Below are 10,968 nucleotides of genomic sequence, written 5' to 3' on the forward strand. Positions count from 1 at the left end.
GCAAAGTGCACAAAATTGTGCAGTCTTTAAGATGTGCTTAATCACTGACAGCAACACAAGATAGCCACATTATCATGCAGAAAGTTGTTGCAAGACTCCTAGTGGAATGACATCTTCTGCTAATACTTTCAGCTACAATCAGAAAATTCAGGCTACCTGGATGACCACAAGCCTGATCAAAGTGTTTAGTTTTATGGTTAGTCTAAGCTTGAGCATGTAGATATTAAGGAAGAGGATGTGCTGGAGCTTTTGGAAAGCATCAAGTTGGATAAGTCACCGGGACTGGACGGGATGTACGCCAGGCTACTGCAGGAAGTGAGGGAGGAGATTGCTGAGCCTCTGGTGATGATCTTTGCATCATCAATGAGAACGGGAGGGGTTCTGGAGGATTGGAGGGTTGCGGATGTTGTTCCCTTATTCAAGAAAGGGAGTAGGGATAGCCCAGGAAATTATAGACCAGTGAGTCTTACTCCAGTGGTTGGTAAGTTGATAGAGAAGATCCTGAGAGGCAGGATTTATGACCATTTGGAGAGGCATAATATGATTAGGAATAGTCAGCATGGCTTTGTCAAAGACAGGTCATGCCTTACGAGCTTGATTGAATTTTTTGAGGATGTGACTAAACACATTGATGAAGGTAGAGCTGTAAATGTAGTGTATATGGATTTCAGCAAGGCATTTGATAAGGTTACCCCATGCAGGGCTAATTGAGAAAGTAAGGAGGCATGGGATCTAAGGGGACATTGCCTTCCGGATCCAGAACTGGCTTGCCCACAGAAGGCAAAGAGTGGTTGTAGACAGGTCGTATTCTGCATGGAGGTCGGTGACCAATGGTGTGCCTCAGGGATCTGTTCTGGGACCCCTACTCTTTGTGACTTTTATATATGACTTGGATGAGGAAGTGGAGGGATGGGTTAGTAAATTTGCTGATGACACAAAGGTTGGGGGTGTTGTGGATAGTGTGGAGGGCTGTCAGAGGTTACAGCGGGACGTTGATAGGATGCAAAACTGGGCTGAGAAGTGGCAGATGGAGTTCAACCCAGATAAGTGTGAGATGGTTCATTTTGGTAGGTCAAATATAATGGCAGAATATAGTTTTAATGGTAAGGCTCTTGGCAGCGTGGAGGATCAAAGGGATCTTGGGGTCCAAGTCCATAGGACATTCAAGGCTGCTACGCAGGTTGACTCTGTTGTTAAGAAGGCATACGGTGCACTGGCCTTCATCAATCGTGGGATTGAGTTTAAGAGCCAAGAGGTACTTTTGCAGCTTTATTGGACCCTGGGTCAGACCCCACTTGGAATTCTGGTCACCTCACTACAGGAAGGACGTGGAAACCATAGAAAGAGTGCAGAGGAGATTTACAAGGATGTTGCCTGGACTGGGAAGCATGCCTTATGAGAATAGGTTGAGTGAACTCAGCCTTTTCTCTTTGGACTGACGGAGGATGAGAGGTGACCTGACGTAGGTGTACAAGATAATGAGAGTCATTGATCGTGTGGATAGTCAGGGGCTTTTTCCCAGGGCTGAAATGGCTAGCACAAGAGAGCACAGTTTTAAGGTGTTTGGAAGTAGGTTCAGAGGAGATGTCTGGGATAAAGTATCTTTTCCCCACAGAGTGGTGAGTGCGTGGAATGGGCTGCTGGTGGCAGCGGTGGAGGCAGAAACAATAAGGTCTTTTAAGAGATTCCTGGATGGTTACATGGAGCTTAGAAAGATAGGGGGCTATGGGTAAGCCTCGGTAGTTCTAAGGGAAGGACATGTTCGGCACATGTTCAGCACAGCTTTGTGGGCCGAAGGGCCTGTATTGTACTGTAGGTTTTCTTTTTTTGTAAGTGAGAGATATTTAAGGAGGAACTCCGGCGCCTTGACTGCAAGAAGCTGAAAGCATGGTCACGGATGTGGAATGATCAATGTTAAGAATACATAAAAGTCCAGAACTGAAGGAGTGTAGAAATCTTGGAGAAATACAGCTGGATCAAAGGCATAGGTAGGAGAAAGGAGGAAGGAAGGAAGGTATGCCTGTGTGTAAATGCACTTTTGCATACGGCAATAAATGACTTTGAAATTCTTGAAGGGAATTAAAAACAAAGTATTTTAAAATAAGGGATTCTTAGTTCTATGTTCATCACTGGACTCTGGCTTTTTTGTTCTTCTGGTGCTGAACTACTCAATCATGTGTGTTAGGGAATACTGAGATGACGGTTAAACAGAACTTGATGTGAATTAGAACACAGGCAGCAAAGATTAGAATATTCTCAAAGTGGAGGATGGAAAGGAGAACATTGAAATTATGTGCAGTAATTAGGTTGGTCTTAGATTAGATGTAAACCTAAGTTTACAGATGGTCTTCAACTTTAAGCAAAAGCCTGGAACGAATAAAGTCAGCGAATAAAGTTTCTAGCAAGCCATTAGAGACAATCCTTTCAATATTCAGCTGAAAGAATGTTATGTCTTTATGTTACTGGTTTTTGTTCAAGGAATATTACAGGAGGAGTGGTGCGAAGCATCTTAGTGTCATTGGTATGCATGTGAAACCTCATGGGTTGGAATTTTCCTACCTGCAATGCACAGCATGCAATTAAAACTGTGATACAGTTGTTAGTTAGGTTCAGATACTACTTACTGATAATTTACAGTGTTTTGCTATGGAAACATATACCATTATGTAACATAAAGAGTTGGCTAATAACATGTTCTGGACGTTAAGAAGGCAGGTTAGTTGTTCGGCAAGCTGATCTTATTCTCAAAGTTACTATAGGTATGTTTCATCCAATAATGACTCAGTAGGTCACTCAGCTCATTAGATTCCCATGACACCTCCTAAAGGCGCAATTCCACTCCTTTCATAACCCTGCATCTTATTTTCCTGTATGCCTACGAATTATTCTCTTGCACAAGTGCCCATTCACTCTGATATTGTTTGACATAGTGGAGGATAAGAAGCATCAGCTGTCATTTCGAACAGTGGACAGTAAATCATTGGAAACTGTATCAATTACAAAATTCCAGAACAATAGATGCATAAGCAAAATTAAGATCGCAAAGTAGCAATTCTGTTTACTTCATCTTGAACAGTACATAGGGAGGTCATTATCAGCTGTTATTTTTGTAAATCACTGCTCTGAAAGGATTATTTTGCCCTGCAGCCTATAGTGAAGTCTAGTGCGACTCAACAGAGTCAAACACTGAGCAATCTGATATCAAGTTTTGTTTTAAAAAATGATTTCATTATTGCTTCAATCTAAGGTAAAGAGACCAAAATGGGGGGGAAAAAATCATAACCTGATGACAATTGAATATTTTCAATAAAACATTTTCTACAAAAAGAGTACACATTTTGAATAAATAAAACTGGCAAATTCTATTAGTAAGTTTGCAAACAATAGCTATAAAGAGTTTCCTCTTTAAATATCTGCGAATTAAGAATATTTAGATGAACAAAATTACCTCCAAGAACATATAATATTAAGTGTTGACATTTTGACAATATTGTTCATCTATACATAAATGCATTAACAGAATAATCCTAAAAACTTCCTTACTTCTTGCAAACTAAAATGCAGATAAAGGTCTTCAAGACTAAATGTGAAATGGATAAGAACATTCCACTTTTAGGACAATCTAGAAGCACGGTTTGTTGGTTTATAAATACATTTCTTCATGGCTCAGTATTTAACGTCACAAGACATACTGAGCAAAGGCTGCATTTCCCTACACAGAGGGAGAAATATCTAGACAGCATTAATTGGAGCAGTCCTCAGATGCTGGTTATTAAATTACACTGGCAATGTGGAGGTCGCCAGTAGATATTCACTTTTAAATGGCCAGGCAGCCTCTGTGAAGAAGGAGACAGAGGTGGTGTCCGGGGTAATGGCTGCTCGGTACATAGGATCATCTTGAAGCAATGTATTGGAATTCCCTGGCAGCGGGTACCCACCTGCTAATGTTACCCTTTCAAAGAATCTATCCTGTTGATTAGTCGCAGCCCAACTCCGAGAAACTGCTGTGAAGCTCGGCATTTTAGATCTTGATTGCAGACCTGTTTGGAAGGGTAGCTCAATTTACACACAAAATGCTGGAGGTCCTGCTGAAGGGTCTCAGCCTGAAACGTCGACTGTACTCTTTTCCATAGGTGCTGCCTAGCCTGCTGAGTTCTTCCAGCATTTTGTGGGCATTGCCTAGATTTCCAGCATCTGCAGATTTTCTCTCGTTTGTGGTCCATTTACACAGTTGCTCTTGTTGATTTGTCATAGCCCAGCTCGTTACCACTGACAAATATCACGAATTGTTTTCTTTTGCAGCAGCAGTACATACAGCCGGTATGTACAGACCACGTGAGATCCTCAGTGATGTACATGCTGAGGAATTTAAAGCTGTTCACCCCCTCAACCCCAGATGTCAATAATGGTTAGCCTGTCTCCATTCCTCCTGTAGTCCACAATCAGCTCCTTTGTTTCTGGAGTGTCTACTTAATTGGGCCAAAATATATTGATCCCGATGTGTCCCAGTTAACCAGAATGCACTGTATTTTGTTTCTATTTCAGGCTCCCAACACCTGCAGTACTTAACAGACCTAGAGCAGATTTAAAAACTGGTTGGTAGATCAGTTTTCAAAATAAGTTGGTACTAAATAATAAAGATGTGAACTATTTCAGATTATTCCTTTGAAGATGGTTCTATGTTGAGTTTTTTCTAATAGTATTCTATCCCTTTGACAAAGGCATCTGCTTATTAAAGTAACAGGGAGATCATTTAAACAAAATTTGTTATTGTGTGTTTAAAAAAGATTTTCCAATCCCAAGAATATTCAGATAATGATTAATATGATCTGGGGCTCCAGTATGATTCTTCAAATAACTGAACTGATCTAAACTTTATCCAGGTGTCAATCGGGTCAAATCAACTGAAAAATTCCAGAACCCATTGATAATTTACTAAAAATTAAAAATCAAAATTGTGAGGCTGAAAAAGTTTTCACCTCCTTTGTAATCACTTCGTAATTAACTTTCCTCAGGTGCAATATTGCATATTACCTTACTAACTCACCCAATTTGTTGATGTAGATAACCAGAGGATTACCTGAATAAACATCCCCTCTCTCTGTAAGGTCCAACAGTATGGTAGACTTATAACAGCTCAAACCAAATTGAAGACAAAAAAGCATTCAAAGCATGTCATAAAAATGATAGAGAAGCGCAGAGCTGGGGAAGGAGATATGACCCTCTCAAAGGTGCTGAATATACCTCAGAGCTCATTATAAAAAAAGCAGAAAAAATATGAATCCACAGCCCCACTGCCTCGGTCAGGCCACTCCTCCAATCTTAGTTGCCAGAGAATGGCACCTGTAAGAGAGGCTATTGTGATGCCAACAGTCACTCTGAGTGAGCTGCGGAAGTCAGTGGCTGCAACTGCATATGAAGTTGATGTCTTCACAATCTCTAAGCCCTTGCAAAAAAAAAGAGCATTTATGGATAAGTGGCAAGGAAGAAGCCCTGGCTGAAGACAACATATCCTTGCCTGTATAAACTTTGCAAAGTGTCACCTAGAAGATAAAGACTTGGAAGAAGATCTTGTGATCAGATGAGACTAAAGTGGAATATTTTGGCCTCAAAACTAGGCGATGCATGAGGCATAAATCTAATACTGCACATAGCCAGGTAACACCATTGCTACTGTGGAGTATGGTCAAGGTAGCATCATGCTGTGGGTATGCTTTTCAACAGCAATGACTGGAAATCTGGTCAGGATTGACAGGAAGGTGAATACTACAAAATACAGAGGGATCCTAGATAAAAACTTGCAAGCCTCTGCCAGAAAGCTTAAACTGGGAAAGAAATTCATCTTTCAGCAGGACAATAACCCAAAGCACACTGCTAGAGCAACCATGGAGTGGCTACATATGAAGAAAATTGATGTCCTTGAGTGTTCCAGCCAACAGTCCTGACCTTAGCCAGACAAGACTTCAAAATTGTTATTCACCACCCCTCAAGTTTGTGCAGCTTCAGAGGTGTGTTTCAGACAGGGCTATAAGCAGCACTGGAGACTGTATTGGCTCCCTTCCTGTTTATCCTGTATACCTTGGACTTTAGATACAACACTGAGCCATGTCATCTGCAGAAATTCTCTGATGACTCAGCAATTGTTGGGTGTATAAAGGGAAGACAGGAGGATGAATACAGGGCCTTGGTGGAGGACTTCATCAAATGGTGCAAGATGAATCATCTGCAGCTCAACATCAGTAGGATAAAGGAGATGATGATAGACTTTAGGAAGACTAACACTGCACTATTCCCTGTTACTATTGATGGTGAGGATCTACAAGTCCTTGGGGGTGCATGTGGATGACAGACTTGAGTGGAGAACAAACACAGAGGCTGTGTACAAGAAGGGCCAGAGTTGCCTCTACTTCCTGACGAGACCGAGGTTCTTTGGAATATGCAGGCCTCTCCTTCACGTTCTACCAGTCTGTTGTTGCCAGTACAATTTCTATGTGGTGGTGTGCTGGGGCAAAAGCATCAACACAGGTGACACCCACAGGCTCAATAACTGATTAGAAAGGCTGCTCTGTTATTGAAGTCAAACTAGAGGCTGTGGTAGAACAAATGACCCTACAGAAAATCCTGGCAATTCTAGACAATGTTTCCCACCCTCTGTGTGCCACCTTGGCTGAACAGAGGAGCACTTTTGGTAATAAGACTAAGACAACTGCGCAGCTCCAAAGAGTGCAGTATGAAGTCCTTCTTACCCTCGGCCATTGGGCTCTATAATGAGTCAACCTTTAGCCGGCGACGTGATGAGCCCCCTCCTGTTGGACTGTGAGGCAACTGATTTTTTTACTCTTTCTTACTTCTGTTCTAATATTTGTATGTTTGCGCACTTGTAATGCTACTGTGACACTGTAATTTCCTTTGGGCCCAATAAAGTGTCTATCTCCCCAACTAACCTGGCACAGCTTGAGCAATTTTGCAAGGAGGAATGAACAAAACTTGCTGCATCACAATGTGTAAAGCTAATAGAGACTTAGCCAAAAAGACTACTGGCTGTAATAGCTGAGAGGAGTTGTTCAAGTATTGACTAGGTATTGAGCAAAGGGGGATGAATACTAATGAACTGCTAATATTCCAGTTTTTAAATTTTTAGTTTTTTCATGCTTTACGATTTTCCCTGTTTTATGGCCTCTCACGTGAAAAAAGGAGCATGTGATTCACAAATTTAAAAAATCTCAGTTAAATTGATGAGAATCCCTGGTTGTAATACACATTTATGTGAACATAGGGTTGGGGCTGAATACTTTACAAAACTGTAGTTCTTTTATTCTAAAATGAATTACATGCTTGCATTCTGGAGTGAAACTTTATTTTTTTTCCCCAAAATATTACTGTTCTCATTAATCCATGACTTGAAATGGTGAAATTGGGCACAAATGTTCTCGTGGGTGGTGAATCAGAATGATTCTTGTTTGTGTAGCTTTATGAAGCTGAACCAAAGTAACAGAATAATTGAAGGCTGAATCTCAAAATAATATACTAAAACAATAAACTTATAGAACAGATAACTGTATTTACATCACTTATTAATAGATAAAATTCAATCAGATCTACATCACAAAGAAGTTCAGCTATTAGAAATATCATATTCTTTGACTGAGATTTTAGAAATTACAATTGACACACCATAAGATTGTTAAAAAATGGGATTTTTTTTCATATACACCCAGAATTTTATATGATGCAGAGTTGAATGTAATGTACAATAACAAATACAAACCGTGTTCCAAACTGAGTTTAGAGAAATTAAGGGTGATCTTATTGAAATATACAAGATCCTAATGGGTCATGACAGGGTAGATGTCGGGAGGTTTTCATTAGTGGGAGAGGCTCAAACAAGGGGATGTAATTTCAAGGTAAGGGCTAGTTATTTAAAACTGGGATACATTATTGTTATTTTAGAGACATAGCACAATTTTAGAGACACAGCACAGAGCAGGTCTTTTGGCTCAACGAGCCGCACTGCCCAGTAACCCATCTATTTTAGACTCCAGTCTAATCACAGGACAATTTACAATGATCTATTAATCAACTAACCAATACATCTTTGGAATGTGGGAGGAAACTGGAGCACCTAGAAGAAACCTACGTGTTCGCAGGTACAAATGTGCTAACTCCTTACAGACAAGATTGGAATTGAACTTTGAACTCCAACACCCCGGGATTTAATACCGTCTCATTAACCTCTACCTACTGCGGTGCCCATTCTTCTCAGAGGGTAGTACATCACAGCTCTCCACACAGCCCTTACAAACCTGGATCAGGATAACACCTATGTAAGAATGCTGTTTGTGGACTACAGCTCAGCTTTTAATACAGTCATCCTCTACAAACTGGTGCAGAAATTGAGCAACCTGGGCCTTGGCAGTTCACTGTGCTCATGGATACTGAATTTTCTGAGTAACAGACCCCAAAGTGTCAGGATGGGAGAACACACATCATCTACTCTCATCCTGAACACCGGTACACCACAGGGGTGTGTTCTCAGCCCCATCCTCTATTCTCTTTTCACCTATGACTGCTCTACCATTCACTCCACCAACACCATTGTCAAATTTGCTGACGATACCACCCTAATAGGTATCATATCAGACTGTGATGAGACACCCTATAGGGAGGAGGTACAGCATTTGACAAAATGGTGTTGTCATAATAACCTGAACTTGAACATCACAAAAACCAAGGAGCTGATAGTAGACTTCAGGAAATCAAAGCGTGTTGAGCACTCTGCTCTGCACATATACAGGAAAGAGGTGGAGAGAGTAGAGAGTTTCAAGTTCCTCGGTGTCCACATCTCGGCTGACCTCACCCGGACTGCCCATATCTCTTATCAGGTGGGGAAGGCCCAACAGAGGCTCTACTTCCTAAGGAAGCTAAAGCACGCTCTCCTCCCTCATCACCTGCTGATCAACTTCTATCGGACAACTATAGAGAGCCTCCTGACGTATTGCTGTGCAGTGTGGTTTGCCAGCTGCACAGAACAGAACAGGAGGGACTTGCAGCGGGTGGTGAGGGTAGCAGAGCGGGTTATTGGCACAACATCACCCTCTCTCAGAGACATTTATACTGGCAGACTTCAAAAGAAGGCTACTTGTATTTCAAAGGATCCCACTCATCCTGGACATCACCTCTTTTCCCCTCTACCTTCTGGGAAGAGATACAGAGCATTAAGGACAAAAACAAAGAGAGTCCTTAACAGCTTCTACCCACAAGCAGTGAAATGTATAACACCCCTTTCCCTTCTCCTGCCTCCCTCCTAAGACGGCGGTAGCTAAATGCATCACACTTCCAGGAATGGCAGGTGTGCAATAGTCCTACCCCCCATCCATATATTATTAACTTTGGACTGCACTCCTGAGGTTTTAGACTTTATTTTATGTATATATTCTTTGTTGTGCTGCAAAACGTTGAGCTGCTAAACTGTGTTTCATTGCTCCACAACAATGACAATGAAGATAAAGATACAAAGATCTCTGCAGTTCTTTCCCAAGGAGTTGCAGAGGCTAACACATTAAAATCTAGTTCTGAAAAAATAGTCAAGTTGAATTCAAGTGTTGATCATTGTGATAATGAGTGGAACATAGTCCTCAAAATAGACTCAAAAACAATTATGTTCCAATTTCTGACATGAACTATTGTGCTAAATTCAGAAATGTAAAGTGACATGAATAAATTTGCAGTAAAATTTTGCACTTTCAAAACTCTCAGCACATTAATGACCTGAAACTCAATTACAATACACTTCTGAAGGTGTTTGAACAGTCAACATTAATTGTAAATGCATTTCAAACAAATTGACACAAAGCTGGATCACACTCTTCCTTCAGTTAGTCCTGACGAAGGGTCTCGGCCTGAAACGTCGACTGCGCCTCTTCCTACAGATGCTGCTTGGCCTGCTGCGTTCACCAGCAACTTTGATGTATGTTGCTTGAATTTCCAGCATCTGCAGAATTCCTGTTGTTTCAGAAAATTATATTCACATCAATGTTATTTATAGGTACAATCCAATTACATCTTAAACTCAATGACCTATAGCTACATTGTTTTCACCTAAAAGTAAAATTCTGTATATGTAATTGCAACGTAAAGAGTATTTCAGTAGAGGGCAGTAAAGCAATAACATTGTTTCAGTAGCAAATATTGATGGTTATTCTTGTCATTTTTAATGCTTTGAAGTGAATATTAAACATAAATGAAATTAACTTTAATTTATTAGAAGTCATTTGCAGGTTTGCAATGAATTGACCAGTACCAAGGATAACACTAATCTTGAGGTCCTCTTGCAATAAGTCATCTACAAGTTGTATCCCCATCATGTCCAGCATTTAATGACTATTTGATACAACTGAATGGCTTGCCAGATGCCAGTGAAACACTATTCCCACATAGATGACAGGCATGTTTTCTTTCCTATATTGAAATATAGTTTTACTAATAATTTTATTTCATCTTTATATGCTTTACATTTCAGATACTTACATAATCTCACAGCCATTCATCATTGAAGCTCCACAACAGCACTTAGTCCAAAGAAAATTTTGCTGATATAGCATCAAACTCATTCAATGCATTCTTCGCTGATTTTCATTCTTGCAGTTAAAGAAACACGAGGATAGATGTAGGCCTATTTAACTCGTAAAGCCCCTTGTTTTTCATTGTTATCTGTGACCCAAATTTTTATACCTGTTTTTCACTGGCCTTTCATACCTTTGATTATACACTTATCAATCCAAGATGTAAAATTAACCATTGGTACAGCATTCATTTTTATTTTTTGGAAGTGTCAAACTTTTACATTTTAATGCTTACAACTTTCACTCTTGGAAAAGCTGCCTATAGTTTTTGACGATACCTCTGGTCCCAAAGAAACCAAACAGCAAAATTAGCTTCTCTCCAGAGTTCACCCTCAAATAATTTAAT

The sequence above is a fragment of the Mobula hypostoma genome, chromosome 4 (genome assembly GCF_963921235.1).
Source record: "Mobula hypostoma chromosome 4, sMobHyp1.1, whole genome shotgun sequence".
NCBI lineage: Eukaryota > Metazoa > Chordata > Chondrichthyes > Myliobatiformes > Myliobatidae > Mobula > Mobula hypostoma.